Source organism: Pezoporus occidentalis, unplaced genomic scaffold (genome assembly GCF_034315485.1).
Source record: "Pezoporus occidentalis ecotype Australia unplaced genomic scaffold, CSIRO_AGI_Poc_V1 ctg5, whole genome shotgun sequence".
Taxonomy (NCBI): domain Eukaryota; kingdom Metazoa; phylum Chordata; class Aves; order Psittaciformes; family Psittacidae; genus Pezoporus; species Pezoporus occidentalis.
Genome location: NW_026915835.1, coordinates 4,350,534 through 4,375,469, shown reverse-complemented (window position 1 = coordinate 4,375,469; position 24,936 = coordinate 4,350,534). Strand labels below are relative to the sequence as shown.

The 24,936-nt window shown below is 37.1% G+C and overlaps 1 long non-coding RNA gene across 1 annotated transcript; it reads left to right on the top strand.

Annotated features, from left to right (window-relative positions):
- The first annotated feature begins 3,038 nt into the window (after window positions 1-3,038).
- On the top strand, window positions 3,039-4,780 carry LOC134173105 (uncharacterized). Its single transcript, XR_009968124.1, has 2 exons — window positions 3,039-3,167; window positions 4,391-4,780. It is a non-coding gene; the product is annotated as an uncharacterized LOC134173105 (long non-coding RNA).
- Window positions 4,781-24,936: the final 20,156 nt, after the last annotated feature.

The following is a 24,936-nucleotide window of genomic DNA, read 5'->3' as shown; positions in this document are numbered from 1 at the left end:
TAAGCAGGTTCTTGAAGAGGCCAAAGTCTGCTCTTTTGAAGTCCAGGGCAGTAAGCTTGCTGCACGCTCTTCTCACTGTCCTGGGGATCTCAAGTTCGTCCATCTCGTGATCGTTGCATCCAAGGCTGCCCTGGAGCGTCACATTTCCAACGAGCCCTTCCCTGTTGGTGAGCACAAGGCCAAGCATGGCACCTCTCCTTGTAGGCTCCTCTGTTTCTTGCAGAAGGAAGTTGTCTTCTACACAATTGAAGAACCTTCTGGATTGCTTGTGCCGGGCCGTACCGTCTTCCAACAGACGTCAGGGTGGTTGAAATCCCCCATGAGGACAAGGACCTGTGAACGTGAAGCTGTTCCTATCTGTCTGTAGAGTGCTTCATCTGCAGGTTCTTCTTGATCAGGTGGTTTGTAATAGATTCCCATAGTAATGTCTCCCATAGCTGTTTTCCCTTTAACCCTGACTCCCCAGACAGAATTCCATACTCTCCAGCCTATCCCTAACATAAAGGGCAACTCCCCCTCCCCGCCTGCCGGGCCTGTTTTTCTAAAGAGCCTGACTTTTCCTGAATAATTCTCCTTCTTACTGCTTGTTCATTCTTGAAGGAAAGCTTGACAGCAACGTCTGGAGCCAGGATTAAAGACTGACTACATTATGCTGTTCTCCAGCTAATCGACGCAGTAGAGGACATTATACTCAGTCTCATTCTTTTAGTGTTTGTTCAGGAAATGAAGGAAGTAGGCTAGTGTCAAACATGTAGGGAGTGTTTGGAGACTGGAACACTTTCATGGTTTAAAAAGAGAGTAGCTTTAAGGAAAGTCTTAAAGAAACTCTTTTTTGACCCTGGATTGTAATCTGTGTTAAATCTGTGTCATCAGAAAGCCAGTGCCATGTAGAAAGCATTATTAACCTTTGTAAAACAAGCCAGAATAGCTGCTAAGACTGGAGGTTTAATGATTATTTTTGCAGTGACTTGCCAAATCAAGGTAAACACATTCTTAGAAGTCACAGATGCCATGGTTTTACTTTTGTTAATTGAGCACTTATTTTTATCCTTGTCAAAAGTTGCCATAGACACAGTTACCATGACATTTTGTCCACTTCTGCTCCAGGCAATATAAGGGTTTTCTGTGCTGTTCTTTTGCCATAACAAGAAACTCTGAAAGCCTAGCTGCATTGGACACATTAAGTTGCACCATTTAGTGAGATCCTTTCCTGAATGAGTGGAATCTCTAGCTTTATTTTCCTTACCTTCATCCTCAGTGCAGGAATCCTGTGCTGACTCACAAACACTCATGCCAGTTGGTTTGGGTCTTATGCCTGAGGTAGGGAAGTTGCCCATTTCCAAAGCTTGGGAGATATTTGAGACCAGTGCCTTTAGCAATGCATCTTGTTTTAGAATCATCTGTACACCACTTCATATTTCCATTTTGTTTCTAGCACACCGATTTTACAGCTACCAATTTCCTCTCTGGGTAGCCAAGATATTGCTTATTATGCAAGGAATTGTGGCCAGATTTTATCTTTATCTCTTCCGTGGTAATGGGATAAAACACGCACCATTTTTGACTGAAATTTCAAAGGACATTCACTCTTTTGCAGATTAGCTGTGGTACCAGTAGCATCACAGATTAGCTAGTGCTCCACCCCTGATCCTGTCTCCAGACTACTTTACACAACATGTCAATGCTAGAGCTATTGAAAATATTTGTGAGTAGAAATGTATTACAAAAGGGGTCTGCCTGCCTTTGTGAAGAAGATCTATTCTTCTTCAAAGAAATTTGAGTGATCTTAGGAAACAATAAGATTTTTTATTTTTTTCCTTATTACTGAATAATCATTTATGCTTGGTGGAAACTCACATTTCTGAGATATTATATTCTTTGACCTGCCTCTATATTTAAATATCAAATTCAAAAACTAGGTTCAAGAAGAAAATGTATGTTCAAAACATGACACAGAATTACAGGAGACCAGGAAGGAGCATGCAATGAGTACTAGTGAGTCTTATTTGACACTCTTGTGCTTTTCCAGATGTGGCATGTAGTATGGATTTCTCTTCATTGTTGTATAGTAGCGTCAAGGTATTTTGTTAAGTGTTCTGTGACACAGAAAAAGACATTGTATAACTCGCCTTTAACCATGTGACATGCATATTGTGCATGTAAAGTATGCACTCATAATGGGTCAGGCAACAGTGTGGCATAAAGCTTTCTGGGTTGTAGTTTGAGTTGGACATCTTTTTTTATACTTTAGAAAGATTATTGGTTTAGAAACATTCATTACTATAATGTGCCCGTAAAACTGCTTTAAGAATCATATTAACAAAATGAATGGGGTTATGTTAAAAGATCTGTAGTATGTCAGAAATTTTGTCAAATTTAAATCAGCTTGAATTTTGGGCTTGTTTTCTTTTGTTTCAACTGTTAGGCCTAAATCCTGTTTGCATACATGCATGCATTTTTTTTTTTTTTTTGAGTTCTGCTTTTATAACAATTGAATCATTATACTGCACTCCACATAATTCTAATTAAATATTGATCATTGCTCTTGCCTCACAATTTCATTGTAAAAATACCTTGATTTAATGAATATCAACAGCATCATAATCATTACATAAAATGGAACTTGTTTCGTAAATATACTAATTCATATTTTAAGACAAGCAATGTCCACATGGAAAACTCAGGCAGATGTGAATTTTATTATGTAAATCCCTCACACAGTGTACATCCCTTGATTTGAAATCTAAGGTACTTCAAACGTATTGTGAAGCTGGAGAAATAATACAACAGCTAAAATCTGAAGGTTTAAGATTTCCTCTGCTTCACCCCATTGAGCTTTGTATAATAAGCAATTGTAAGTAATGGAAAATGCCTTTTCACTAGTGTAGTTGATAAAGTAAAAACATTTTCTTGATTAATATTCTCTTGTAGAAATCAGGTACTGCTATGGATTTATGCTACAGATGTGTTTTGGTGCTTGTAATTTCTTTTGTACTAAAGATATAGCTGATAAGGATTTTATTTAATAATGATAATTGTTGTTGAAGGGTTTGGATGTTTAATATTCTTTAGGTATCTCTACTGATGAATCTAAAAAATATGAGAATCTCTGATACTTGACGATGACCTTCAGTGATATTACAGGGATTTATGCAAGTGTTATTCAGGTAAGTGGTGCAAGGAACCTGGCATTTCATTGTTGTCATGTTGATACAGCATATAAAGATAAGGCTTGCGGATGGTGTGTACCATGGGCAACTCTGAATCTAAATTTTCTTTTTGACTGCTAATGATTAACCCAGCTAGTAGATGGCACCCTTTAATATCTATATAAGTCTTATTTCAAAGTATTTTGGAAGCATTTCAATATTCTGGTGTAATTTTTGGGATAGTCAGTTAACTGTCACACCAGTGTAAATTATTAAATTAATGTAAATTATTAAAGTAACAAGCTCTGCACAGGCATCAACTGCAGAACATATTGACTGTATCTATACAAGTTAAACTTGACACTTCCTTGGGCACTGAGATCAGCTGCTAAGAAATGGCACCTGCCTATGATAGCTTCCAGAACAGAGAGTGCATGCAGTCTGTCTGCTGGGAATGGTCCCTGCGATACATTCCATGTCCAGGACTGATTTGGGAGAGTGCTAGCAGGATCCCAGTCTAGAGCTGTACTAAGGTCTAATTTAAAAAAAATGATGGCATAAATTATAGTCTCCCAGTACCAGGAGATGTTCTGCAGCACAGTCTAATATTTTTTTTAAATGTGGCCTTTCCATCCCGATTACTTCTGGATAGATTGCTGGTTTGAGCATGACTTCTAGGATTGTTAGCGAATACATGAAAGGTTTTCTGAAAAGAAAAAAAGAACATGTATGATTCATGAAATTCAGTAACTCATGAGGAGAGAATAGGGTGACATAAAGGAGAAAAAGATCAGTCAGAGCATATGTATCTGGACCTACACAACAAGTATATAAATTCTTGTATATGCGTACCAGAAGAAAAGAGTTCTGTAAATGTAAGGGGAGATGCTCCTCCAGAAAACTTTCTTGTCTTCATGCATTTTAGTAGCTTCATTTGCATCAGAGTGCAGGTCCTGAAGAACAAGTCCATTTTCTGTTGGAGGTTAACTCCTCCACTGCCAATGTCAAATTATTTTCACTTACATGGAATATTCCAAAAATGTGAAGACGTTTTCATGCTCACAGAAGCCTTATGCCTATGAGTTTAGATACTACATGACAAGCCAGTTGAGTTATGCATACTGACTTCCTCAAACAGGGCAAGAAGGACTTAATCCTCATGCATGAACCATCAGTGTCAGAGTTAAAATCTGTTAAACACAGATTTTCCCTGAAAATATTACTTTGCTGTTTTCTCAAAGAGACATCAAAGATCTATTGCGGATGGTTGTCCAACTACTGCAAGGTCTTGAAAGACCATTGAAATCAACAGGAGGTTTAAAGTCTGATGAAATTTCTGACGATCTGTGTGCTACCATCTCCACTGATCTTTTGTGTCAAATGTAAGACATTCACAGCAATTTAAGAGGTGGCACTTTGGAGCTATACATGTTCATTATCTTAGAATGTTTGTTTCCCCCACTCCAGTGTCTTTCTTATAGGGATCTGAACTCTTTAGGTACTATTTTGTATTCCAAGAACTTTAATTGTCTTTTAATTCCTCAGTGGTCATATCCTCAACTATGTTTATGTTTAGCTTTTTTCTTTCCAATGTCATTTCATCAGTGAATAAGATTTGATTGATGCTGGCAGTGAGATTTATTAACTGATTCAGCAACATATTTCTATTTTTCCATTCCTCCCCCCCCCAACCAATTTCTTTTTAATATTTCAAACAGAATAATCCATTGTGAGCTGATCAGAACTTTGATCCTGATCTCATCCCTGATCACTTTGGCACTGATTTAATATAATTCTTGCCTTACCAGGCAGACTAGGATAAAATCTCATGTTCATTCATGTTTGTTAAAAGATGAATGAATAAGACAATCTTTAAAAGCTTTTTAAAGAGCAAAGTGCTGGAACTGCGCTCTCAATCTGCATTCTTTCCTGCTGTTTTATGGGTTGCATTGAAAATGTGCTTTTCAGAGGTCAAATCATTTTTCCAGGTTTCAAAAGGGATGTAAGCCATAAACTAAAAGGATTGTAGGATACGTTCAAGAACTAGTCCATTCCAGCTTCAGACACCCTATTCCCTTGAAAATTGTGACTCATCAAAAACAAGAATTTTGTCTCATTTCTAGAACTGCAGCTAGCCTAACCCATCCATTTGTGGATTTGACTTAGCCATTTATAATAAAATAAAATAACATAAAACCTCAACCCTTCTTGGTTCTGTTAACTCAGGAAAGACAAGTGCAACCTGCTGGAATAGAATATAAATCAAGGAGATCTTACCTTATTGTAACTATGTATAAAGGCTTTGTGACATACCTTCATCTTTTATTCTCTTCTTAAATTAACAGCTAACAGATGTATGAAATTTTCTGATTAGCTGCCTACTGTCATTTTTATGTCAGAAAATATTATAAAAAATTTTTTATGTCAGAAAATATTATAAAAAATAAGCTAAAGAATTCCTTGGAAGCATTCTGAAAAATACACAGTAACAAGGAAGAATACTCGGCATGGTCAAACAAGCATGTCCAGCACGATGGGAAAAGTGCTCATTGAAATACTAGGTCTTGAAAATTGCCTGACTTTCCTGGGGGAGCTCCCACTTTGGTAGTATTCTCAGGTGAGGAAAAGAGACTCGGATTTGTGTTTCATACCTTATCTTCTTAAGTGCCCGTCTGAGTATATCTTTCTAAGCTTATGGCAAAGGATCCTGAGCTTTTGTTGTTAAAATTAAATTAACAGAAGCAGACAGATTAGGTTTAAAATTACCTCTTTATGGACATTAAGCAATGTTAAAGACACAGTGAGATTATGCCAAGTAACATTGTCTTGAGCCTGTCACCTCTGCACAAGCTGTTTTTTCAGCAGACAATCTTGTACAATATATATAGTATGGGGATTTGAATTACAGTGTAACGTAAGATTACATTTGGCACTTGGATTAAGGCCTTTGCTTCCAATTCTCCTTTGGTTTGCTGTAAAAAACTAATAAGTATGTGTCAGATCCTTTTCTCTTTTACAGAGGTTTGTGACAGGGATAAACCATATTCTCCTATTATTCTTGTTAGCTGAAGGCTCAGTGATCAGGTGCTGTACAGTTTCCATCATTTATTCAGCACTGTATTTCCTTCAGTTGTATCTTTGATTTGAAATTACTTTAACATTTGTACTCCACAGAGAAGATTAGAACATTTCCATCTGACTTTCTAAGACTTTCTCTTGAGTACAACAGTACAGCCATGGCATTCTGGAAGAATCTGGAAGAAAATTCAACTGCTAACTCATTAAAGAGGATGGGGTTTTGAGCAACCTGGTCCAGTGGAAGGCGTCACTGCCCATGGCAGGGGGTTTGGAACTAGGTGATCTTTAAGTTCCCTTCCAACCCAAATCACTCTATGATTCTATGAGTCTATGACTTAGGCAGAAAATAGATATCAGAAAGCAGGACCAATTCATGGTCAACTGTTGCTTGAGAGTTGCAATACATATACACAGTTTTATTATTTTTGAACTGTACAGATGCTGAGTCCATTCATTTGTGGGTGCTTAAGAGCACCTTGACCTGGTTGATCAGTGAAGTACCACCTGAATAGAATTTAGAAAGTGTAACAAAGTTAGTTTTCAATGAGCATTAGTTGTCTATAGTGCATAGTCAGCTTCTGAACTAATAATGACAGATTTTGTATGTGATGACTGTAATAACGTAGGCAATTCTAGGGTGGGATTAATCTCATTTTAACTAAACTAAACTGACATAGTTCAGATGAATCATGCCACAAAAGTGTCTCCTTCTCTCCATTAACTGCACAGGGAATCTAAACAAATATCTCAGATGATAACATCAGAAGTTTGTTAAGATGAAACTGATCTTTTCATATTCTTCCCTCTACCTCCCTGGGGAGTAAACATTGGGTGTATTCTCAGAACATGCATAGCAGACTGAAAAGACCGGCTATTGCATAAATGCGGCTAAGGCTGCCACTTGCTTTGAAAGAAAGCTCTAGTTAGTGTCTTTTGTGTCACATTTCATAACAGCCTAGTAGCCATGGTAATCAACAGTGGACATTCAGTTGGTTGAGATAGCTCCAGTGATGCTGTCCTCCTAATGTACTGTGTAATGCAAGATCATTAAGCAAGGTAGAAATGGAGACAGAAGACAGCAAGACTGTGTCATACTGGTGAGAGATACTTGCAGCACTTCTGTGATATAAGATCTCTTTTTCCCTCTCCTGACACCTAATGTATGATATGCCCAATGGTGAATGACTTAAGGTTTTCATGGCTGATGGATTTAATTTTAAATCCATCATTAATTATTTTAAGGGCTAAGCTTGCCAGTTCATCGGTTTTACGTATGCTGAAACAATTGTTTTGCACTACGAAAAACTATAATTGCTCTATTCCTATTATTATTAAGCTTATAAAGGTATTTCAAACCACTGGTGGCATACAGTGAATCACATCTGCTCTTTGTTGTATGATGAAAAATTATTTTTTCCTACTCAAAGCTAAAGCAGGCGATACTTTTAGAATGAAAATGTGAATAATTAAGGATTGAATAATATGATGTTACAGCTTTGGGCTGTCCTACTTGCAGTTAGGAAAGAACTGGTGAACTAGTTTAACTTCATGATGTATGGTATCATCACACATAATAAGGTGTAGTTCTTCTGCTACTGTACATTAACGGAACATTGCTTTGCTCTCTTTTCCCTGAATAATTGCATACTGAAAATAGGATAGCATATAATAACTACTATCATAATGCCAATACAGTTTCCTGAAGTCTTTTTTGTTATCTTGTTGTTTATACATGTTAGTCATTTTGACAAAGAAGTAAATCCCTTAAATGGTTTTATCCTTTCCATAGCTAGTTATTAAATCAATAGATTTTTACAGGCAATGGAGGATTGTTGATCCATGGTTCTGTCTGAAGAAAGCCCATGCAAAATAAACCAAGAAACATCAGAGATGCTTTAAAGGACAGACAAACCCTTACATGTATTGGTTTTAATTTGCTAGTTTAGTTGTTGTTTATCAGTATGATTTTTCATGTAGAAGCAGGTTAAAATGACATACACAGCACTGTAAGGTGCCTATGGATAGGTCAGCATTGATGAGTATAAACTGGTGTCACTCTTTACACCTAGTGGATTGAAAACTCCGCTACCTTATTGCCTGTCTTTGAATACTTTGTTACATGTGATGTTTTCTGCTTTTTGCAACCCTAATTCTGTGTTTGGTTAAAGCTTCTGCATGCCAGTTGTGCTGGCAGGTAGATGGATGTTACCCAGTGTTATTCCTCAGCAATGCCTCTGCTATAAACTAAACTCAATAAGGCTGATCTCAATTTTAGATACCTACATCACAGACATCTACCTTTGAGCCCATCACTATTCATAGGGCACATTGCTGTTTGACTTTAGTTGTCTTCCAGAAGGATGATTTGTACACTTAAAGTGCTTATTTCTACCTGTAGACTGTGTGGGTTTAGGAGCTTCAATAAGGACTTCTGCTTAGTAAAAATTTACTTTTATACGGGTGAATCTTCCTCAGTGGGTTATTACTTAGACCATTCTGGGTGACTTGGGAGGCTCATAGGGGACTGCTGCCAGGAACTGATACCCTAGAAACTGATTACCTAGACAGTGTTAACAGGAAGGAGAAGCGAAGGCTGGATTAAACGTTGAACTTAGTCCAGAAGAGTGACAGACATTAAACATAAAAAATAAAAAAGCTTGTTATTTCCTTCACCAAGACGGCTTCCAGGCTTTTGTCTAACTGGGTCATGTCTATACCAGTAAATAAAGCCATTTCAGGAAAATACTCCTAAATGCAGAAACTTGACTATCTTCATGCAGTTCTCTAATGCAGACCTCTTCATTAAGAAGAGGTCTTGGCATAGTTTTGGCCTGTGCTGACAGTTTTTAGATAAGGGGAGTCACAAGCCAGGGACCCAAACTCCAAAAAAGTTTGGATATGGTTACCTTATTTTGGAGAATAGGCAAGTTTAATGGTGTGGTTGTGAACTATTTCATGCTACTTGCCCTCAGTGACAGAGAATATTTCTGATCATATTTAATTTACTAGTATTGATGCAGCTAAAGTGAATGCATGTATTAGTTCCTGATAAAGTTAAATTGACTGCATTTTTTTAAGCTTTCCAGAAAGTTAACTCCAACTCTTCTGTACTGTAGAATCATTCTGTATTTACTGTCATTAGAATGATGGCATATTTGATTATTCTTCTCATTTGTGTGTCCTTTGGCTGTTACCCAAACTGCCAGTAGCTAGTTTTTCCTGTGCACCTGGAGAAGAGCACGTGTATCTCAAAATGCACACTAATTTGTAAATAAAATAGCATCCCCTGATAGGAAAAACTGTTTGAAAAAAAAACCCCAGTCATGTTGCTATGGCCACACTCAGTTTCTCATGTTATAGCACAAGTTACTTTTTCTGTTACTGTCTGTCATTCTTTTGCACAGGTTGGTTTTGTGTTTTTTTCCTTCACATTTAACCCTTAAAGCCTTCCTTCATCAAAAAGGGAAATGCAGTCCTTTGCAGCCACAAATCTGTCGAAATTCATTACCACTGTATCTACAAAACTGTAACCTCTGGCAGGTTATTTCAACAAAACTTGAAGTTTCATAACAGTTGGCAATATCCAATCACAAATAAGATTCAATGTCATGCTGCATACTTGCATAACATAAAAATCTCTCATGTGACACTCATTTGTGAGATATGGAGCTTCTATGAGCAATTATCGGTGACCCTTTCTTGAATACACCAATCAAATTAGCATTTCTCAGGACAAAAAAAAGTACATTTTTTTAAACAATAAAAAGAAAAAGGAAGCAGTCTCAGAACAGAAAACCATAATGAGTGTCAGGTGTTCTCCCAGTGGGAATTATTTGTAATTATGTCAACCTTCTTCAGACCAATTTAAATTCTGGGAGAGGGAAAGAGACCCACAGAACTAGAAGCAGTTTTTTTGCAGTCCATTTCTTAAAAATAAAAATACTTGTCTGAGATAGAGTTTCAGAATCTGACCTAGGAGAAGCAGACAGCTCTTTCTAATGTCTAATTTTAGACAATGACATATCTGCCAGGTTTAAACGGAGGTGGGTGAAGCATTTCAAGAATTGAAAATGATGAACCAGTTATATGGCTGAAATAAACTGGTTTTATTCTGCTTAAGAATTTAGTCCCATTAATTAGATTCTTGTAGTTTTTACTTTTTCTTTGCTTCTCTTCACCTAGTTAAAGACACAATAAGAAGAACAGAACTTAATCCTTGTTGTGATTTCCCATGTAATTTGGGAGCACCCGTATAATTAGGGATATTTTTTTCAGAGATTTCATACTCCCAGAATGAATGTTACAAATCCCAGCACTGGCCACACTTGTGCTTCTAATGTTACATACACACAGGTTAAAATACAGGCCCAGTCCTCAGACCAAGGATCAGAACTCGTGACTCTCCTCGCACCTTAGTGCGCTAATCATAGGCTGAAGCATTACTCCCTCTTTAGAGTTCAGTGAATCATGGTTATTTATTTTTTTTCAAAGATGAACAGCTTCAATTATTAGAGCATTAGTTTCCTCACTGCAAACAGTATGAACCTGTGAAAAGGCAAAAGATACCAGTGTATACTCTACCAAGCCAAACAGGGTTCATAACCAGTCTTGCATTTTTTTGACCTTTTTCATGTAAAGGGCAGGGTTACCATGACTAGCTCTTCCATCTGCCTTTTGTTTGTCTTCTGCTTCCATCTGTCTGCTTGTTTTTAAACAGAACGACCAAAGCAAGTACTCCAAAATGACAATTATGAGCAGACAGGGGTCTTCTCCAGACCCTCTCTTGGTCACTGAGACTCCAAGGAATGGACTGGATTTGAATACATGTCTCATGTTGTTTAAAACCAGTTAGTTTTCTAACTCTGTGTTACAGGTCGTGGGTTTTGGCTATCCCATTCTGAGGTGCGGAATTCTTCCCTTGCAATTCGTAACAAAGTTAGCTGTGACAATATTCATTACCTTGTTGCCTGTCTCTTGCTTTGTATCACTATGTAACATTTTTCTCTAATAAGTACAATCCTAGAGTCAGAGTACTGATGTTTGAGTACAATCCTATGTTTATTATTTTAACATTTAAAAAAATCAGGCCTGATTTTGATTATCTTGATTTAATTTTACATTAATTTAATTTTTCATTGACTAAAATTGTAAGAAGGTAGAGGTTTGTGTCATCAATAAGGATAATTTTGATCTTTTTTAATTTTTAAGAAGAATTGAATGCTGTGGCCTGGAATCCCTCCATCCTGCTGTTTTTGTAGGCAAGTGGGAGCTTGTGCTTAGAAGGGAACCAGTGTAACAGTTCTGAGCTTTGTCTCAGTTTGGAGTCACTGCTGAGATAGTGAAGATAATAAGATTACAGGATGTGATCACTAGTGTGACAGCAACTCATACAGACAAGATCAGCCTTTTTGCAGCCTAGCTCTCACCCATGCTGCTAGTGGGATAGCTGTGACAATGAAGAGCTCAGCAAAGTAATGCAGAACACAAATATTATATGGGACAAGTAGATGGGTATCCTTTGAACTATATGGACACAGATAGACATTAATACTGAAGGTAGCCAGATTAAATGTATTTAAACCTAGATGTATTTAAACCCAGATCAAATACATCTATATAATAAACAGCCACATTTGTGCTTAAATTGTAGACAGTTTCTATTCAGAATATGAATATTTATCACAATATTCATATGTTCATTTCTCAGTCTTAATATGCATGAATATAAAATGAATGCCTAACTCTGTCACTATTTTTTCCAGGTTTATATCATGCCCCCAATCTGGTCTCCAATCTTAAAGAAATAAACTAACATGCTAGTGTTGATTAGGATCATTGAAAAGGAAGAGGGAAAACAGTTGTATCTGTCACCTACTTGAAACACCGGAAAGATTGTATTCAGTACTGCTTCTTATCTCACTGCTTCTGTGGGTCTGGCAATGAGCAAAGGTTCCAAATAGTCAGTACCCTGTCAGTTTGGGTAAACCCTTCACCTTTATTCTGCCTTGCCTCTCAGTCGAATTGAACAGATTGATATCTTCCAAGATAAAAGACAAGAATGGAGGTGGAGAACCTTTTCTATGAAAATGATGGAGAGTAGATTCTAAGAGCTGTTAAAATATTCGATAGCACTGAGAATAGACAATGAAGGGTACAAAGAATGTCAGCTAGGCAGAGAAGAAATCATGAATATAATATGAAAAGATGAAATACAGGGAATTTCAGATTACTGACGTTGAAGAAAAAGAACATGTATAAGAATGAATAAAAAGGAAAAAAAAATTTGAGGGTCAGCAACCACTCTTGATGTGAAAGAAAATGTTCATCTGGAGATTTGTTGAGTCTCTGAAAGGCAGAAACATCATAGGTGGTGCACACTGAACAAACAATAGGAACACAAAAGTGCAAAACACTCTTGTCTGCAAGGAGTTGAAACAATAGACACAGTAAGGCAAATGAGTCTCATTTTTATACTATCATAGCAGTGCACAGGATTTCACAGCCTTAGAGAAGACTGCCCACAGATAGGACTGGTTATAGTGGAGAGACCAATGAGTTGATTAATTTAATACATTTTTTGCTAGTTTAAGTAAAATTAAAACACTGGGTGTATTAATTATTCTAACTTATATCTTGGGAGAGTTTTAAGAGGACAAATGATGGATTTATAGAACACTGGTATATAAGATGAAGATAAAGCAGCTTAGGTAGGATACAGATCAAAACATGTTGGTTGTGGGTCTCTGCTAATCCATTTTAGCATTTCAGCTGAAGCATTTGAGTGAAGTTGATTTAATCCTTCTCAGGCTTCCGTCCACCACAATATCTGATCTTCTTTCCCAGGGTTATATTTTGAACTCATAGTTCCTCTGTGGAGTGGGGAACTGGATAGAGAGCTTTAATGTCTCTGGATTCTCATGTTCATGTCTGAGCATCCAGTCATGGTAGAGTCCCTGAAAATATTTTTTGTGTGTGTGTGTATATATGTACAAACACCATTTAATGGTCTTATCAAGGGCTGGATCAATACTTTTATATTATCTTGGATAGCATAGTGAGACATCTACTACTTTCTCAAGGTATTGTTTAACACAAGCATAAATAGTCTTCATACTTTTTTTTTCTTGAGTGAAGTCTTTAATGCATTTTATTGGATTCATGAAATGGAGAATGAGTTGGGTTTTTTTTCTGTATTTCATAGAATCATAGAATGGGTTGGGTTGGAAGGAACCTTAAACGTCACCTGATTTCAATCCACTGCTATGGGCAGGGACACCTTCCACTTGGACCAGGTTGCTCAAAACCCTTTCAAACCTTGCCTTAAAAACTTCCAGGGATGGGGTATCTACAGCTTCTATGGGCAACCTGTCTCAGCATCTCACCACACTCATGGTAGCAAACATCTACCTAATGTGTGAATCTTGTGTGATCCAGCCCTTTAGATGAGTAAGGCAGGAGGAATGGATAGGACAAGGAGATAATGTGCGTTCTGCCCTAATAAATGATGAACTCTTGTCCTGTTTTAAGCAGGTTTTATATAAAAAGAAAGAGGTTGTTTCTTTTTGGTGTGGGGTGTTCTTAGTGTGTGTGCGCGTGGTTGTTCGGTTCGGGTTGGTTTTGGTGTTTTTTTTCACTAACAGTTGGGTTGAGGAAATAGTCTCTACTTCATTTGTCCCCGAGGGAAACTATTCAGGGTTGCAACTTCTCTTAATATATATTTAGCACAGAGAGGTACTGTAACTGTCCTAATCTATGGGAAAATAATTAATCAAAGATTGTGCATTCATAAGCATCAGAAATTCTACACTTTAATCAAAAGTTCTCTCCTGAAGAGGTCTAAGAATTCTAACAAAGATCAGGTTTGAGCCCTATATCTGTAGTACAAGTTAAAAATCCAAACAAAGTTGAGACACAAATTCATTAATAGCCAGGTTTCATTAGTTCTTCTGTTTATGAAGTTCCTTGTTGTCTCAATGAGGCAGCTGGTGATGGGTTAGATTGCATTATCACATTCTGTTCTATATTAGGAAAGCTGTGAGAAGTTCAATTCTCAGAAGACTGATAATGGGTCATAATCTTCCTGACAGTATTTTAAAAATATCCAACACAGATCTAACTCTCTGCTTATTAAAAAAAAACAACAAACAAACAAACCAACAAAAAAAAAACTTTAATGAACTTGTTCATTCTCATTCCTTATCACTTATCAGCTCATGCTAGGACCATAGTTTGAATTTGGACTAGTAGTGAATTAAATTAATTTCCATCTGACACAAATTTTTTTGCTTGCTTTGATAAACTAAGCCTTCTTTTCAGAAAAAGGGAGTATAATTCCACCTGCTGCCATGGGATCCTTACCCATTATGGCAGCAGGAAGTCACAGATGGAACATGGGCTACAACTGCAATATTAAAACCATTAGTCTCAAGGAGTGACTCCTGACTTCTGAGCCAAGTGGTACTCAGTGATGCATCCACTCTCTCCACATCTCACCTTTTCCTGAGCAGAATAGTGCACCCTTTATGTGAAGCACTTGGTCCTTGGCTTCTTTGAACCTAAGATAAAACTTCCATATGTTTGTGTGTGTGCATGTATGTATGCATGGGTGATAGAAATCATAGCGGCTATGCTTCAACTTGTAGAACAAGTTTTTTTCATGACATGAAACTGATGCAAGTTACGCATACCTTATGACACATAAAATATGAGATTATTTGGAGGGTATAAACCTTCTGGCATAGTGCCAGAAGAATTTTTGGTGGGGAGAAATTTAAAGCTTAGTCCATTGTACCTTCTGGGAGTTGTTCCTGGAACAAAACAGTCTCTCAGAAACCACACGGAATAATTTTCTGAAGGGAACTAGATAATTTGGTAGGTGGTGATCAAATGAATTAACATTTGTGCAGTGATGATGACATGAGATTATGGGACCAGTACCTGATTTTGGCAGTGCAGGAACATTTATTGCCTCTTAGTAAGTAAAGCAGGGAAAGAAAGGGATGTAACTACTTATGTTACTTAGATTGACAAGACAAAACAGAGATCCTATTCAGATCCACAATGAAAACTATTATTGGTATGTGCTGTTCCCTTCCGTGTGCCTGAACACTGAATTGACAGAGTCAGCATTGCCAGGAGGATGCTTATACTGAAAGAATAAGAATGACTGAAGGCTACTCTTTGAACTAATGCACTGACACAGTTTTGCTTACCAGGGTGGATACAACCAAAACCTCCACGTTTTTTACATCTGATTACTCAGCATTTCTGTGTGTATGCTTGGTTTGTTTGTTTGCTTGTTTGTTTAGTTTTTTCTTTGTTTTTCTTAGGAACAAAGATTTAAGAAATATATAATTGTAGACAAAATTGACAGGTGCATTCCAATCAATTAGATGGGTATACTTGCTCTTTTCCTAATTGCTTGAACATTTATTTTTGGGTAACCATTACAAAATTAAAATAATTTCAGTCTCATTTTAAGTGCCTTTGCATTTAATTTTCCTCATTAAAAATAGTAATTAATGTTTAGCTGTTAAGTAGAGTGACCATGCTTACTTATATACTTGGGGGGTAAAAAACTATAAAACAGTACAGAAACGCAATGGTTGTCATGTTATTACCCATAACCGACCCAAAGGCCAAGAGCAGGATGCAGAAAATAGATGTGAGTATGGTTTTAAAACCATTTACAATTAAGTTAATTAAAAAAAAAGAGAAAAAGAAAAATGAATGAGAAAAAAGAATGGAGAGGAAGGGCTTTTGAACTTAATTCCTCACAAAGATCATATCCATTAGAAAGAGTTTCTGGATAGACATATAATCTTCTATTAAAAGAATAAAAGCCACTTTGCTTGTGGTTATTTCCAGTAGATTTGTGTATATCCACCTATTTAAGGAGTTAATTTACTTTTTTACCACATCAGCTTGTTGCTTCTGTGTTTACTGTTTGAATAGCAAAAATTCTCAGTCTCTGATGAGACTCAAGGCTTAGTAGTGCTTGGTGTTCTGAACACAGAGAAGTGTCTTTAGTCCCACTGGTATAGGATACAGCAGGAATTAATGCTGCCTGGAATAAAAGATGTTAGCTTCATATGTCAAGGCAGTTCTTCTAAAAAACCATATATCAGAAAGGGGATGTTATGGGACAATCCCAACTCTTATGTCGAATCATAGCCTCGTTCAAGACACACGCCAAACACATTGCCTTGGGCAAAATATCCAGCTGAGTGGAATCTAATCAATCTTTAGATTCCATTTATTATTTTTCTCCCTGAAGTTACTGTTAGTAGTTGAGAGAGAATAAAAAAAAAAGAAAGACAGAGAAGAAAAAAATACCTGTATTTTTTAGCCTTCTTGGTAGCCTGCTGATTTTCCATACCCTGCTGTGCTCCCCTGCTTATCTTCTATCCTACTTCAGCAGTTTTAACGGGTGTATGTGGATCGTTGGGTTGTCTGCTTTCCATGTGTTCTGGTCAGGCTTAAGAAGGTGCTCTGCTATCTACAACATTTTGTTTTTTGCTGCAGAAACAGTATTTTATTTTCCATTAAAAAGCAACTGTGGCCTTAGAAATATTCACCTAGCAACTAACATAAAAAGAACTCTACTGGCTGGCCTTCAATTACTAAAGGATGGAAACTCACAGTAAAAGATAAAACCTATAAAACCTGAGTTCAGCAGTGCTCTCTGTGAGTAGTCTTAAGGCAATGACAAAGCTTAAGTAGGCAGCGAGACTTTGATTTTTAGCTGTGCTGTCTAGTTTGTTTCAGTCAGCAAAGTAATATTCTTTTCATTAAATATTTAATTTGAATTTTCCATGTTTAACTGCAATTTTTTTAACTTGATAAAAAATCCTGTGTGCTTGGGGACATTATGATCGCACCACCGTTTTGTGCTAAATCTGCCTGTTGCCTCTCTGCAACTTTCTCTTTCTTTTTTCTGTCTTCTCTCTCCTTTCTTTGTATTTCTTTTTCTTTCCCTTCCTCTTTTTTTTCTTTCTTCCTTCACTCCTCCCCTCACTCTTTGACTCAGACCTTTCTTTCCCTGGTTTCTCTTCTCACTCTCTGTTTCTTATTCTCCCTCCTCCTTCATTTGCTGCCCACCTCTCTTCCCAGTTGGCCTATGTATGTCCAAAAACTATTTGATATAAAGTACTTCAAAAATTCATAGTTTAGGAAGGCTTGTTCCCATTTCATTTCCTATTTTATTTTCTTCTTACCTCCAATGAAGTTACCTGACTCCTGTCTCAGTAATTATTGATAAGAACTGTTTGAAGGTAAGAAAGGTTAGGAGAAATTCCTCAAGAAAATTCTTTATGTTTAGTCTCTTGATGCCAGCGTTGCTACACAGGAAAAACAGATGAGAAAAATACTTGAGCCCAACAGGATATTAGGGCTAACTCAATTTATTTATTAGAGCTTGAATTTCTCTCCTCATGACCTGCTAATTTGTTCTGTCTCCAGCAACATCAGTAATTCATAGAAGACAGCAGACGCAAAGGTGATTTTTCTTAGTCACTTGGTGAATCTGTGAATGGTTGTGCCTGTCAAAGGCTCCTTTTCATTCATATTAACAATAATTTCTTCTGCATTAAGCAGTCCATTTGTATAAATGGAGGTCATTAAAGCTCCTGTGAGAGCCTAGTGTAGAGTAGATTTGGATGAGTTCCACTTGGATATGTTGCTATTTCCCATGTCAGTGGAATATTATTTCTGAAAAATATTTACAACACTGAAGATAAAGGAAGAAGGATGGTATTGTCACACTTTCTCTAAGGTTTTACACAACTCTAATAAGGATTTATTTTATATAATGTGTTTCATAATCATTAAAGAAAAAATAAATTTGCCCTATTTTTTATCTTTCAAGATAAATTTATGCTATATTTATCTTCTCAGAATTCTCACATGAAATTCAGTGCAATGTTTGTAGGAAGTTCCTTACTCAGCCTGAGGCTGGAAGAAGAAACAAAGATATTTTAGGTTATTCTTATGCCTTCCTACTTCAGGGTTTGAAAGACCTCCAATATAATTCATATATTTTTGGAGTATCTAGCTTATCACAAACTCCTCAGTTTTTGAAGGATGATGTCTTAGGTTCTGTAACTTGGAAATGCTTCCCAATTTTATATTGATCATTCTGAGTGGTATAAAATATCCTATATCTCTGTTCTGGCATAAAGAGTGTTCGGAGTAACACCACCCATGATGATTTTTTTTTTGGCGTGAATGACAGTAAATCTGACCAAAGATTTAACTGGGAACTAAAAAAAAAGATTTTCATGTGTCTGAAATCTTCCCTGATAGTGATGGGTGAGAGATCTAAAATAAATACTTGTGTTTGGATTATTTTAACAATGTTTTCTCTCTTTAATATGTAATGATACCAATGCCCAATGTATTGTCATGGAAAGCTCATATATGAAAACACTGTTATTTGTGTTCACCATGATAGCGCCAAAAGCCAGTGAAGAACTTGCTATCTAAGTTAAAAACCCAGACACAGAATAGGGAATAACAAATATAGACATCGCATACTCCTTTAAAACTATGCTTTATGGGCTGCTGCAGGTGACTTGTTAATTAAGGCTCTCTATACTTCACGGGTAATGTCTATCATAATAGTTCTAATCTTGACATTTCATTTTTCTTCCCCTGCACCTACTGATGTCTCCTTCGTTTTTCTACATTCTCCTTCTTGAAGAGGTATAAGATAAAAACCACATTTATCTATGCTATTGACAAGCAGAATGACTTAGCAGTCAAAGAACAATTGACTTTCAATAAGACTTAAGCTCATGTCTTTTAATAAGTCCTTCTTGGCTATTCTTCAGTCTCATGCTGCTTGATAAGTGTGTCTTAATATCTCCTTCGGGGCTGGATAAATTCAATTCAGAAATCGAGATTTACTAGTGAAATATGATTTTTTTCAAGTTATGGAAGAGATAGCTTTCTGTCCAGGAAAGTCATTCAAAAAGACTATTTTAAAATGTAAAAGAAGAGCTCATAACATTGCTTTTAGGAGATACCTAATTACACAAGTACCCATGTTTGATGGTTTCTTTAATTTACAACAAAAAATTATTTTGGATTATGTTGATTTAGTATTTAGGCACAATATATTTGTTTAAATTACTTATTATTAATGAATTATTATTGTTTAAATAAAAAGGTACCTCAATGGTATTAAATTATCACTCTCCATAAAATTCCCAGGCTTGTTTAGGATTTATAAAAGGCTGGACACTTTTCCTAACAGGCAGTATGAAGTCAAATGTCCTCTTTTGGCTGATTTAAGATTTTAGCTAATATTCCTGTACTTACTCAAACTCAAGTGTCAGAGAACAGAGCTGCGCTCATTTAGTTGGTTAATAGAGGTATGACCCATGTGAAATAACCTGTGGTTTTCATTCATATGCAGAGATTTATTGTTAAGGTATAATTAGATGTCTAATTTCCTTCTAAGGTCTATTTGCCTAAGTTCTTGGAGCATGTTTGATGGACAAAGAACATGCCCAGAACACAAAAACAACACAACAGTCCAGTTTTTCAAAACACAGCTGGAACATCTGCTTACTTTTGCCTAATTTCTGCATAGTAAAGAAGTGGCTGAAGCAGTAACCACTGAGCAAGAGGCAAGTTCTAGAGACCTTCTAAAGTTTGCATTTCCACTCCACTAGATATTTCCAAGTGTGTGTGAGAAGTTTCTGAATGAATCTACTGAGGACAAGCTATTGTGAATGTAAGAATGATTGTTAGGGTCCAATAAAAATACAAAAGTCCATGGTTTGGAGGAAAGTATAACCCAAACTTAATGAGGAACATTGAATGAGGTGCTTGTAGCCCACAAAAAAGCATATGTTCAAACGTATCTTGTTCATAAATGATTGTTTCTGGGAATTGTCTTGATCAGCATAACCGTAAGCTTTCTCTTAGTATTGACTACAACTAGCCTAAGTACCTAATTCTAACATGTTATGTGACCCTGTGGAGGTGAAGCTTTTAGTTTTCAGTGCATTACAGTGCTCTGATTCTGGGAAAAATTAATTTGGTCATCTTGACCAGTCAGCTTAGCATCTCTGTAAAGTCAACAGAGAGAAATAATTACATTCAAGGTGCATTTATCTTAGCTTGTCTGCCTTTGCTTAGAGGATTCACACCTCAGAAATTACAGTTTTCTTTACTACTTCTAAGGGAAATCTATCTTAGATTTAACCATTGAAATTTACATATTTTAAATGATGTGAATTCCTTTCAATATGGCTACAGATGTCTAAAAATATGACCTTAAAATGCAAATAAGAAAATTAATTTCTTGAGCCTTCTGTGTCTTTTAGGAAGATACAGGCTATGAACATGTTGGATAAGTTGACACATTCATTTTCTGCAGCTCTGTGTATTCCTTCAACCTTCAGAAAGGTTCAGATACTTTAATTACTCATGATCAAGCAACTAAGAAGTGGAAATTCGTGTTACATTAAGTTGCATAAATTTCAGAAGATCTGAGATTGTTTAATGAACTGGAAGCTGGTTTTCATAGAATAGAAGCATCATAGAATCATAGAATAGTTAAGGTTGGAAAGGACCTTAGGACCATCTAGTTCCAACCCCCCTGCCATGGGCAGGGACACCTCACACTAAACCATGTCACCCAAGGCTCTATCCAACCTGGCCTTGAACACCGCCAGGGATGGAGCATTCACAAGTTCCCCGGGCAACCCATTCCAGTGCCTCACAATCCTCACAGTAAAGAATTCTTCCTTATATCCAATCTAAACTTCCCCTGTTTAAGTTTGAACCTATTACCTTTTGTCCTATTTCTACAGTCCCTAATGAAGAGTCCCTCCCCAGCAACTGTATAGCCCCCCTTCAGATATTGGAAGGCTGCTATGAGGTCTCCACGCAGCCTTCTCTTCTCCAGGCTGAACAGTCTTCATATGGGAGGTGCTCCAGTCCCCTGATCATCCTCGTGGCCCTCCTCTGGACTTGTTCCAACAGTTCCATGTCCTTTTTATGTTGAGGACACCAGAACTGCACACAATACTCCAGGTGAGGTCTCCCGAGAGCAGAGTAGAGGGGCAGGATCACCTCCTTTGACCTGCTAGTCACGCTCCTTTTGATGCAGCCCAGGATTGGCTTTCTGGGCTGCAAGCGCACACTGAAGCCGGCTCATGTTCCTTTTCTCATCAACCAACACCCCCAAGTCCTTCTCCGCAGGGCTGCTTTGAATCTCTTCTCTGCTCAACCTGTAGCTGTGCCTGGGATTGCTCCCACCCAGGTGTAGGAGACCTTGCACTTGTTATGGTTAAACTTAATAAGGCTGGCATCAGCGCACCTCACAAGTGTGTCAAGGTCCCTCTGGATGGCATTCCTTCCCTCCAGCATATCAACAGAACCACACAGCTTGGTGTCATCAGCAAACTTGCTGAGGGCGCTCTCAATCTCACTGTCCATGTCACTGACAAAGATGTTGAACAAGACTGGTCCCAACACTGATCCTTGAGGGACACCACTTGTTACTGGCCTCCAGCCGGACATTGAGCCATTGACCACAACTCTTTGCGTGAGGCCATCCAGCCAGTTCTTTATCCACCGAGTGGTCCATCCATCAAATTGAAGTCTCTCCAATTTAGAGACAAGGATGTCGCGTGGGACAGTGTCAAGTGCTTTGCAGAAGTCCAGGGAGATGACATCAGCTGCTCTACCCCTGTCCATCAGTTCTGTAGCCCCATCATCGAAGGCCACCAACTTGGTCAGGCAGGATTTCCCCTTAGTGAAGCCATGCTGGCTGTCACCAAGCACCTTGTTGTTTTTCATGTGCCTTAGCGTGCCTTCCAGGAGAAGATTTTGTCAGGCACAGAGGTGAGACTGACTGGTCTGTAATTCCCCGGGTCATGCATTTTCCCCGTCTTGAAAATGGTGGTTATATTTCCCTTTTTCCAGTCGTCAGGAACTTCACCTGTTTTCTAAGATTTCTAGGTTTTCTAAGCCTGTGCAATACCTTACTTTGATGTAGTAATATCTTATTTGTTTGTAAACACCTGTGATTTCATAATTTTCTTCATGATCTTTAATAGGGATTTAGTTGCTTAAAGGCACTCTTAATGCACTCGAACATGTTAAAAACCAGCACAAAACAATAATGTATTTTAGAGCAATTTGCTTCTTGCATTTGTTTTACTACTAGATCAGAGTGAAAAACTTCCTAATTTCCCCGTTCCTATTGCTTTGTTCTTTGGTGCTTTAAAAGCTGCAGATTATGACAACAGAATAAATCATATGGGAAAAAATATAGATAGTGACAATTTATTTCCAGAAGAGGCTCTTTAAAGTCATCTAAAAATCATTTTCATGTATCAGAGCTTGGAACTGTAAACGTGATGCTTACTTCAAAAATATGAAATGAATATTTAGTATAATAACCAACACAGAACAACATTAACATAAATTAAATTATTAACTGAAATTTCTTAACATTAGTTTTGCCTTCTACTTGTTGAACAACAGAAAATTACTAGTAGAAGTATAGAGAAATGTGAGAAGCACATCAGGATTCCCAAAGGTGAGAGCTTTTCCTCTCATTATCACTTTACCCCATTCTTTAAAATTACGCTTAGTCCAAGGAGTTGGCATGTAAGCCTATCTGTTTTGATAGCCTTATTTGAAACTTGAGTTACCTGTGATTTTACTAGCCAAGTCTCTCAAGCCCTACGGAGTGATAAGACTAATAGGAGAAAATGATGAATGAGTTAGAGGCAAGGCTCTAGACTAATGATAATTTTTTAAAAAAGCCTGTGAAATAAGAGTAGTTCTTTGCCATCAGGGAAGGAAAGAAATATGAACATGCTCGGATCATGCAGCTCAGATGACTTAGGGCAATTCATAACCAACTGCTGAAATAGAACATACTGTCAGCAAACAGAAGAAGTATAAAGTATGGTAACTTAAAACAGGTTTGTCAATGTATCATCTTGCACAATTCAGTAGGGTAATAAAAATGAACGTGTTAAACTGTATAGTATTCAGAAATACAGGTAAAGCAAAACTGGGAATATGTTATTACTGAAAAGTAATCCTGTAAAGAAATGTATCTCTCTTGTAAGTAAAATTGTGTTCACCAGGTCAAATTCCATCCCTTTTTGTTTTATAGATTTGAGAACAAATGCTTGATATTAAAAGGTACAAAGGAAGGGCCCCACACATGTTTGTGTTTTGTCTTTATGGAATAACAACATTTTCATTGCCTAGTGCTCCTTCAGTCATGTCGTAATGTTCAGTCATCAAATGTCCATGGATCATGCCATCCCTTCTGAACTTGTTCGTTACAGTATAGGTCTTCCTTAGCTATGCTTGTTTGTTTTAGTGAGGGACTTCATAAGTTTGACTGTATCAGTGATTATTCAGGAATGCTCCAGAGAACATCCTGATGCTGTTGACCAAAAAAAAGGCCTATATTACAATTCAGTTTTTGTGAAAACAATTGGTACCAAGAAACATGGTGTAGTCAGTGGTCTTCTAAGTGTAAAGAAGCACAGATGAGATCTAGTGTTGAATCTAGTACAAAGACATAGAATACAGGTACATGTAAGTTCAAATTCATGACCTTCATAATGACACCCTTTAACACAGAAGAAGTATTACCTCTTATAAATTGTCTTATTTCTAACATCAACATTTATGCACTTAAAGATGTTTCACAATACTGCTTGGATAAAGCATACTTCATTTCTCATCCAAAGCTGAGTTTGTAGTATTGTTGTAACATGGTAAAGATTTCCCTTTTTTTTAAGTCCAAAAGTCACTGCATTTCACCAGCAGAAAAAAAATATTTTCATGGGATATTAAAAAAAAAATACCTGAAACATGAAATAACTAGTCCTGATTCAGTGACAGATCCAGGATACCTAATTTAAGGCTACTAGATTAAAAACTATCGTACCTAATGAAACCTTAAGGCTAGAAAAAAGATTGTGTATATGTAGGATGCACACATACTGGGAAAGCATCCTTCTTGAACACAGTAACACTGTAGGGTTCAGACATTAATAGTTTGATGTAAATGTTGGCAGCTTGGACTTAGTCTGGGTTTGATAATGGCACTTTATGATACATGTTCAGAGAAATGAAACAGTTCTTGATCAAGTGCCATGATAACAGGTAGTGCAGAAAAGCCTCAGGTAGACAAATTAAAGGAGAGTTAGGGTGTGATTCACCTGACTCACTATAGCCATCCTAGGTGCATAAAGTACTCCCCTTAGTCTCCACCTGTTGCTTCAGAAAGGCATATGATTTACGTGTGTTTTGGCTCACAGCTCCACATTTATACTTCTGGTGCATTAAAGTATCTCAGAAAACATGAAATAACCTAAGGAGGCAAAATAATCACTCCATCAGCCTCCTTTACTTCTATCTTTCACATCTAGATATGACTGTTCTCTTTATAGCTCAGTTTCTCTCTTCACAGTGAATGTGTTTCTGAAATGCTGTTTCCTCCAGCATCACTCATTGCTTTTCAGTTGAAAGACTTGCAGCTCTGTGCAGACCAAGATTTTGAATTGCTTTGTATCCATAATAATCTGCTATAAAACTGTGGACATTACTACCAGACAGTGCCTCAAAGCTATACCTCTGTCATCTTTTCAGAAATCAGTTTACCAAATTGGTGTTTTTAGAGCTGAATCTAGAGAATAACCTAGAACTCCAAGTAAATGTG